This window comes from Pristiophorus japonicus, unplaced genomic scaffold, assembly GCF_044704955.1.
Source record: "Pristiophorus japonicus isolate sPriJap1 unplaced genomic scaffold, sPriJap1.hap1 HAP1_SCAFFOLD_252, whole genome shotgun sequence".
Classification (NCBI taxonomy): Eukaryota; Metazoa; Chordata; class Chondrichthyes; family Pristiophoridae; genus Pristiophorus; species Pristiophorus japonicus.
The window spans coordinates 854144-864099 of record NW_027252252.1 but is presented as its reverse complement, the minus strand read 5'-3'; the positions used below and the strand labels follow the sequence as shown (position 1 = coordinate 864099).

Sequence of the window (9956 nt, the reverse complement as noted above, 5' to 3'; positions counted from 1 at the left end):
CATTAATGATATTTACCCACGAAAGCAACATAAAAGTTTAAGGAAAAGTAATCGCCCAACGTGGGGCTTGAACTTACAACCTTGATTTTAAAAATCCCACGCTCTACCGACAGAGCTAGCCAGGCTTTGTAATAACTGCCCTGTCAATCCCCTTCAGAATATGGTCCATTTCAATGAGATCTCATCTCTTTCTTCTGAACTGAAGAGAGTATCGGCCCATTCTACACAATCTCTCAACTTTAGACAGACTTGAATTATTTTTGTCAACTTACTCTGTAACAAATCTTTCCCTGAATAGGAATCAAACCCAGACCACGGCAGTGAGAGCACCGAATCCTAACCACAAGACTACCAGGGAACACTGCTTGCAGCCTCTGCGATAGCTTTAAATATAGTCAGCTTACAATCACAGCTGAGAATTGTGCGGTGACACGGGGTGTAACTGGATTTGCTGGGAGCAGTGTGGAGGCCCCGACCTGCGTGAGAACACCAGCGGCAGGTCGGGGCCATAAAAGGAGCGGTGAGCGGCGGCCTGGGAGCAGCGTGGTGGTGTACCACGGCAAGGTCCAGCGCGAGCTGGTGCAGGAGGGCGACGGCAGCGAAGTGTGATGTCATCAAAGTCCAGGTCGGTGATTGGAGCATGGGCAGGTACAGCAGGAGCAGCGAGAGACTGTAGAGGGATGTGATCGGGGCCCAGGGGCTGCGTGAGTTCAGGGCCACGGGCCCAGGGTCAGCACGGGCCAGCCCACACTGCGATATGTGTGGGCACTGGGTCCATGCAGCAGGGCTGGTCTCCAGTCGTCTTGGATAACCCTTGCCACTGGACCAAGACCTCGCTCTGTCAAGCCCGTGTGATGGCTGGGGTGCAACGGCCACCACACGTTAAAAAATCCACACACAGGCATCTTCCACCCTTCAACATGCAGTTCGGGACCTGGAATATTAGGTCCATCATTGAAACACCTGCAAACTCATCCTTTTTTGGCGTGGAAGCAAGTCATCCTCGCTTCGAGGGACTGCCTATGATGATGATGAACTGGATTTGCTGCAGTCCGCGAGCAGCAGGTGATGAAGGCGGGCGTGAGAGGGTGAGTGACAGGTGGGCACTGCTTCTGCTGCTGTCTGACCCACGGAGGGAGTGGCCGGGGATTTTAAAGCCCTTTCATTGCACCAATGCAGGGTAAATTAAACTGTGTTTCAGGAACCTTCATGTATACAAACATGGGCACTCTGCACTGTAGACCTCGTGCTGCAACGGTAGTGTGTCTGACTCCAGATCAGAAGGCTGCGTGTTTATATCACGTTGGGTTCACTGTACCTTTCCATATTGTGCTTCCGGAATTGAGATTTTCTTTGCTGTATCACAATTTGCTTTCCCACCCATCTTTGTATCATCAGCAAACTTGGCTCCATTACACTCGGTCCCTATATCTCTGGGATAGGGGAGGGAAGACACACCGGAGAAGTGTGAGCTTGTGGACCTGAGAAGTTGCAGCTGATGGAGCTGTGCGTTTTATCGGGGAGGGACTGGGGGAGAGCCCGCCGAGTGACCGGAGAAGCTGAGAAGCTGCTGTGCTTTTCATCGGGTTTGACACTGTTTAAAAATGGCAGAGTGCCAAGTTTTCTCTCCCTACTGCCCATGCGCGAAGGTGCCGGCAGTGTTTTCGGCGCAGGCATTTGGCTCCGCCCCCCACTTCACCATCGACACCACGGCAGGACTCCGGGGACAGTACACGGCGGCCAGGATGGGGCGAGTTTTTCCCCGCGCCGTTTCCAGCGTGCAAAGTCGGTGCGCTTGAGGTCAGTGCGCCGACAAAACTGCTTGGGGAAAATCTAGCCCTTGAAGAGTAAAGAGTACACTGAAGGAAATACAAATATGTTTGCCGAGCAACTGTCAAATTTTAATAACTTTTTATACAACCATCGATCAGCAAAAAAACAGAGCACTCGGCCCATAGTACCTAATATATAGCCCACAATACAAGAGTAAGGAAGTCTTGCTACAATTGTACAGGGCCCTGGTGAGACCACACCTGGAGTACTGCACACAGTTTTGGTCTCCTTATTTGAGGAAAGGTATACTTGCCTGGGAGGTGGTACAACAGAGATTCACCAGATTGATTCCTGGGATGAGAGGACTGTCTTAAGTTGAGAGATTGTGTAGAATGGGCCGATACTCTCCGGAGTTTAGAAGAATGAGAGGTGATCTCATTGAAACACACAATATTCTGAAGGGGATTGACAGGGTAGATGCTGAGAGGTTGTTTCCCCCGGGCTGGAATGTCTAGAACCAGGGGCACAGTCTCAGGTTAAGGGGTCGGCCATTTAAGTCAGAGATGAGGAGGAATTTCTTCACTCAGAGGGTTATGAATTTGTGGAATTTTCTGCCCCACAGGCCTGTGGATGCTGAGTCTCTGAATATATTCAAGGCTGCGTTAGATAGATTTTTGGAGTCTCGGGCAATCAAGGGATCGAGAGATCACTGGAGTTGAGAAGAATGAGATGGGATCTCATCGAAACATATAAAATTCTGACAGGACTGGACTGGTCCCAATGTTGGGGAAGTCCAGAACCAGGGGTCAGAATGTAAGGGATAACGGGAAAGCCATTTCGGACTAAGATGAGGAGAAACTTCTTCACTCAGAGAGTTGTTAACCTGTGGAATTCTCTGCCGCAGAGAGTTGTTGATGCCAGTTCGTTAGATATATTCAAGAGGGAGTTAGATGCGGCCCTTATGGCTCAAGGGATCAAGGGGTATGGAGAGAAAGCAGGAAAGGGGTACTGAACTGAATGATCAGCCATGATCTCATTGAATGGTGGTGAAGGCTCGAAGGGCAGAATGGTGTACTCCTGCACCTATTTTCTATTTTTCTATGTCCTGCTACTGCTTCTTTAATAATGGATTCCAACATTTTCCCAATCACAGATGTTAGACTAACTGGTCTATAGTTTCCTGCTTTTTGTCTGCCTCCTTTTTTAAATAGGGGCATTACATTTGCAGTTTTCTAATCTGCTGGGTCCTCCCCAGAATCCAGGGAGTGCATGTCCACAGATCCCTGAAAGTAGCAGGCCAGGTCGATAAGGTGGTTGAGAAGGAATATGGAATGCTTGGTTTTATTAGCCGAGGCACAGAATACAAGAGATGGGGTCGGTGGGGTAGGTTAGGCCACAGCTGGAGTACTGCATGCAGTTCTGGTCGCCATATTACAGGAAGGACATGATTGCACTGAAGATGGTACAGAGAAGATTTACGAGGATGTTGCCGGGAGTGGAGACTCTTAGCCATGAGGCAGATTGGATAGGCTGGATTTGGTTTCCATGGAACAGAGCCTGAGGGGAGACTTCATTGAGGTGTATAAAATTATGAGGGGCCGAGATATAGTGGATAGAAAGGACCTATTTTCCTCAGCAGAGGGGTCAACAATAAGGAGGCATAAATTTAAAGTAATTGGTAGAAAGTTGAGAGGGGAAGTTTCTTCACGCAGAGGGTTGTGGGGGTCTGGAACTCAGTGCCTGAAAGGGTGGTGGAGGCAGAAACCCTCATCACTTTTAAAAAGTGCTTGGATGTGCACCTGAAGTGCCGTAACCTGCAGGGTTATGGACCTCGAGCTGGAAAGTGGGATTAGGCTGGAGAGCCTCTTGTTGGCCGGCACGGACATGATGGACCGAAATGGCCTCCTTCCGAGCTGCAAACTTCTTTGATTCGATGAACTTCTTTGCAAAGAGTTGAGGTGCGTGTGAGGTCATTTGGGCACATCTTTCCTCACATGACAACACTTCAAAGGTAACTCAACGGCTGTAAAGCGCTTTGGGGCGTCAGGAGTTCCTGACAGACGCTGCAGAAATGCAAGTCCTTCTTTGCAAAAGTTCGCTGCAAATTCAAGGCTTGTCTGGGATTTGAAACCAGAATCTCTCACAAATTTCAAGTAACAAACACCAAAGCAAGAATCATACCCCTCGACCAATGAACCAACTGCTTAATATTGGTGGAGATAAGATTTAACCATTATTGAAGCATTTTTAGTGTGTGTTGCTATTCTTGATCAGAGGAGCACATGAGACAGAATCAGTGACTTTGCCTAGTCGACATGTCTTCTGAAGCGCCGCAAGGTCCCACTCCTGCAGTCAATGAGCTGTCGGGACGTTAATGTATCCATCATCGTCATCATCATAGGCGGTCCCTCGAAACGAGGATGACTTGCTTCCACGCCGAAAAAGGATGAGTTCACAGGTGTTTCAATGAAGGACCCGAACTACATCCCGAAGGGTGGAAGATGCCTGTGCGTGGATTTTTTTAACGTGTGGTGGCCGTTGCACCCCAGCCATCACACGGGCTTGACAGAGCGAGGTCTTGGCAAGGGTTAACCAAGACGACAGGCGACCAGCTCTGCAGCACGGACCTAGTGCACAGACATATCGCAGTGTCGGCTGGTCCGTGCTGCCCCTGGGCCCCTGGCCCTGAACTCATGCCTCCCCTGGGCCCCGATCACGTCCCTCTACAGTCTCTCGCCGCACCTTCGCTCCGATCTCGCCGCTCCTGCTGTATCTGCCCACGCTCCAATCACTGACCTGGACCTTGATGACGTCACTCTTCGCTGCCGCCGCCCTCCTGCACCAGCTCGCGCTGCTCCCTGCAGTAGTCTCCCGGGACCTTCAAGCTGCTCCCAGGGCCGCTCGCCGTTCCTTTATAGCCCCGACCTGCCGCTGGTGTTCTCCCGTTAGTGTATCCAGGCTGTGGGTGGCCACCCCGAGCGCAGCAGAGGGGTTTCTGCATTAGTTCTGGGTGGGGACAGTATATTTTCCCTTCTCTCTTCCTCTTGTCTTTATCCCTGTGCTTTTATTTCTCTATTTATTCCCCCTGTCTCAGTTTCTAGCGTTTAAAAGGGAACAAAAGATGAAATGGGTGTCTCTGTGGAACAATTTCTCTCACTCAAAGTTTGACGCACTACTGTTGCACCATGAGGTCTAGGTAGCTAGCCGTTGATATTCAGGTTCATATATAAATATATATAAATATATCGACATGTATCATAACTGTTCCCTGATGGTCGAGGGGTTAAGATCCGGTGAACTAATCTGGTTTCATTACAATGCCTGGGTGGGTACTGTGGAGATCACTAATGAAAGTGTCCCTGCCCTTTTTTGGCACCACTACTTGATACAGTCTGCCTGTATGGACATTTTATCTTTGCGCCGCTGGTACGGCTTTATTTCTTCCTGCATCTCGAACGGAACACTAGACCAACTCCCGTGGAGCACGCAGTTTTTTACTAAGGACAATGAGGGATCTGGGCTCATCTAGGTTCTAATCTGTCGGGCGGTAACAGGTGATTGCTCACTCTCGAATGCTTCCATTACCATAACTAAATCTGGGGGCTGTGCCATCTCCACCCCTGTGGTGGGCAATGGCAGCCTACTGAGAGCATCGGCACAATTTTCTGTGCATGGTCTGTGGCGGATGGCGTAGTTGTATGCGGACAATGTGGGCGCCCATCTCTGGATGTGGGCCGATGCATCTGTATTTATCCCCTTACTTTCAGAAAAGAGGGAAATAAGTGGCTTATGGTCAGTTTCCAATTCAAATTTGAGCCCAAACAGATATTGATGCATTTTTTAATTCCATAAACACATGCTAACACTTCTTTTTCGATCATGCTGTAGGCCCTCTCAGCCTGAGACAGACTCCTGGATGTATAAGTAACCAGTTGCAATTTCCCAGATTCATGAGCTTGATGCAATACACACTCAACATCGTATGACGACGCATCACATGCTAGCACCAAACGCTTACATGCATCATACAGCACAAGCAATTTGGTTGAGTTTCACAGTTTTCTAGCTTTTACAATGACATTTTCTTGGCTTTTACCCCATACCCATTCGTTTTCTTTATGCAGTAAAGCGTACAGTGGTTCTAACAGTGTTCTGAGACCCGGTAAGAAGTTACGAAAGTAGTTCAGGAGTTCTAGAAACGACCGCAGCTCCGTCACGTTATGCGGCCTCGGTGCGTTGTCGATTGCCTCCATCTACGAATCAGTGGGCCTGATGCCGTTCGCCGCAATTCTTCTCCCCAGGAACTCCACTTCAGGCGCCAGGACAACGCACTTCGAGCATTTTAACCTTTGCCCCACGCGATTAAGCCGACGAAGAACCTCCTCCAGTTTCTGCAGATGCTCATCTGTGTTCCGACCTGTAACCAAGATGTTGTCCTGGAAGACCACGGTGCGTGGGACCGAATTCAGTAAGCTTTCCATGTTTCTCTGGAATATCACCGCGGCTGATCGAATCCCAAATGGGCATCTGTTGTGAATGAAGCGACCTTTGTGCGTGTTCATGCAGGTGAGGCCCTTCGATGATTCCTCCAACTCCTGCGTCATGTAGGCCGAGGTCAAGTCCAGCTTCGTGAACGTCTTTCCTCCACCAGCGTCGCAAAAAGGTTGTCTTCCTTTGGTAGTGGGTATTGATCCTGAAGGGAGAAACATTTGATAGTTACTTTGTAATCACCACAGAATCTGACGGTGCCCTCTCCCTTGAGGACGGAACAATCTGAGTGGTCCGCTCATTGAATTCGATCAGCAAAATGATGCCCTCTCATTGCAGCCTGTCCAGCTCGATCTCCACCCTCTCTCTCATCATGTACGGTACTGCTCTCGCTTTGTGATGGATAGGTCGCGCCCCGGGGAATTAGGTGGATCTGCACTTTTGCTGCTTGGAACTTCACGATGCCTGGTTCGAACAACGAGGGGAATTTGTTTAAGACCTGGGCAGACGAAATGTTGTCGACGGGCGAGAGCACCCGGATGTCGTTCCAGTTCCAGCGTATATTCCCCAGCCAGCTCCTGCCGAGCAGCGTGGGGCCATCGCCCGGTACCACCCAGAGTGGTAACTTGTGTATCGCTCCATCGTAGCAGACCTTTACAGTAGCACTGCCGATTACGGGAATCAGTTCATTTGTGTAAGTTCTCAGTTTAGTGCGAATGGGAGTCAGGACTGGCCTTGAGGCCTTGCTGCACCACGATTTATCAAAAGTCTTTCTGCTCATAATGGACTGGCTTGCATCCATGTCTCGCTCCATTGACACCGGGAGTCCATTTAATTCAACCTTCAGCATTATCGGGGACACTTTGTGGTACATTGTATGCACCCCATATACCTCTACCTCCTCGGTCTGATGCTCTGGTTCGCTGTGATCTGCCGTGGATCTGCCCTCCTCTGCAACATGGTGGTTTGCAGGATTAGCAGGGTTTGCAGCTTGCCTGCACATTCGTTGCAGGTGTCCCATTGTTCCACAGCCCTTGCAAACGTATCCTTTGAAGCGGCATGAATGGAAACGATGATCACCCCCGCAGTGCCAACAAGATGTTAATGGCGTAGCATTCATCACCCTTGATGGTGGACTCTGAGACATCTGCAGACGTACAGCTGCAGGCATGTGAGGCCTGCCCTGTACGTAACGATTTGAAAACAAAATTACTTTGTTCACATTACTTTACAGCACTCGTGTGCTGAGAGATTTGTTTGGTATTGTCACTGATGGCGATGAACGCTTGGGCTATCGCTATGGCTTTACTCAAGGTTGGGGTCTTGACTGTCAAAATTAGTTTAATAAGTATTACTTCATGGCCAATGCCAAGTACAAAGAAGTCCCTGAGCATGTGCTCCAAATGTCCTTCAAATTCCAAATGCCTGCAAGGTGTCTTTGCTCGACGACATAGCTCGCCACTTCCTGGCCTTCAGACCTTTTGCACATGTGGAACCGGAACCTCGCCATCAGAACGCTTTCCTTCAGGTTAAGATGCTCCCGGACCAGTGTGCACAAATCAACATACGATTTCTCTGTGCGTTTCGCTGGAGCAAGCAGCTTTTGTATGAGGCCATAAGATGGTGCCCCGCAAAAAGTGAGGTGAATCGCCCTTCCATTGGCAGCATTCGCTTCTCCTTCCAGCTCGCTGGCCACGAAGTATTGGTCAAGTCGCTCCACTAAGGTTTCCCAATCATCTCCCTCCGAAAATTTCTCCAGGATGCCCATTGGTCTCTGCATCATTGCGGTGAGGTTCGTCATCTGTATCTCATCGCCAGTTGTATTGCATGAATAAAGAGTCTGACCAGATACTGTGAGCTCAAAGTAATTTGTGACCTTAGTCTTTTATTGCAGGTCTCCAGAGTGCTTCTCCAGCCTGTGAGGCCTCCTTAAGTACAAGTGCACCCAATGGATTGTGGGATCTCTTGGGGCTCCAGGGGATGAACCCTCTGGTGGTTAAACAAGGTATTTACAGGTTTACATACATAACACTTGTTTGCATAAGTTCCATGCAAATTGAAAGGGCTCATTCGGTATTTAAACGTGGAATCTCTCGCAAATTGCCATTAACAACCCTGAAGTGAGAATCATACCCCTGGTCCAACGAAACGACTGCTTGACAAGAATGGCGATAATGTGTAACCATTATAAAAGCATGTTATTGTGTGTATCTATTCCTTGTAGCAGGGGCACGTGAGACCGAATCAGTGACTTTGCTTTTTCGACCTGTCTTCTGAAGCGCCGCACGGTCCCACTCCGACAGTCAATGAGCTGTTGGGACGTTAGTGTATCCAGGCTGTGGGTGGCCACCCCGAGCGCAGCAGAGAGGTTTCTGCATTAGTTCTGGTTGGGGACAGTATTTCCCCTTCTCTCTTCCTCTTGTCTATAACGTTGTGCTTTGATTTCTCTATTTATTCCTCGTCTTCGTTTCTAGTGTTTAAAAGGGAACAAACAATGAAATGGGTTTCACTGTCTCAAATAATTTCTCTCACTTAAATTTAGACGTGCTACCGTTGCACCATGAGGCCTAGGCAGCTCGCCGTTGATATTCAGGTTCATATATAAATATATATAAATATATCTACATGCATCGTAGCTGTTCCCTGGTGGTCGAGGGGTTAAGATCCGGCGCACTAACCTGGGAACGATACTCGAACAATTCGTCAAATAAAAATAATTGAGGTCTGTGAGACGATTACTAATTGCTGTAATCACCATGAATAACCCCATTACTTTCTGTTACGGACCGAGCTTACAGATTCTCTTGTTTCTCCTGCCCGTTGCTGGTTTAATTTTGAGTTCGCTGATGTTGGGGAGACGGTAGGAGCCTCTCTGACCCCACTGTGAGGATGTGGAAGTCAAAACGGTGGCTGGGTGATCCGTGACATTTCTGTAAAGGGCAGCGGAGGATTGAGAGCTTTCAGTGTGGCACAGAAGTTGTTTTCGGTGAGCCAGCACATTCCCGATCAGCACAGAGGGAGCTCACTGGTCAGCTCCCCTCTTTTGTGTCGACTGTGCCAGAGGTTTCCGTAGTGTAGTGGTTATCACGTTTGCTTTACACGTGAAAGATCCTTGGTTCAATCCCGGGCGGAAACATTATGTTTAAAGTTGCTGTCGTGGAACAATCTGAGGCGAGTTTAGTCTCCTGGCAAATGCTGCCTGACCTGCTGAGATTTCCAGCAATTGCTGTTTTTATTTGCTATTTGTTCTCCCGGCAAAAGGGCTCCCTTATTCCTTAATTGATCTTTATTCCACTTCAATAAATAGATAAATTTCAGTGAGAGAAAACGGATCCGCCGGGGGCCTTTCGCGTGTGAGGCCAACGTGATATCCGCTACACTGCAGCCCATCAAAGGGCAAGAAACCACTGAATATCAAGGATGAGCTCACAAATATCAGGGGCAGTGCAGTCTGGTCAATGTCAAACCCTCCTTTCTTATTCAGCAGAGGCATGAACGGGAGTCAGACGTCACAAAGTTTAATTAAAGACACAAATATAAGTAACACTTCCAAATCTTTTCACGATAAAATTCTTTCACTTTATTTGAAATCCTACGATGTTGAATCAGAAAATGAGCACCGTGGGATTTTATCTTCACGACTGATTCTATTTTCTGTGCACGGTCGGAATAACCGATGCTGTTAAATTTGACAA

General features: G+C 48.6%; 1 non-coding gene across 1 annotated transcript; it reads left to right on the top strand.

Annotated features, from left to right (window-relative positions):
- Nucleotides 1-9324: 9324 nt before the first annotated feature.
- Nucleotides 9325-9397, top strand: trnav-uac (transfer RNA valine (anticodon UAC)). The gene has a single exon. It is a non-coding gene; the product is annotated as a tRNA-Val (tRNA).
- The last annotated feature ends 559 nt before the right edge of the window (nt 9398-9956 follow it).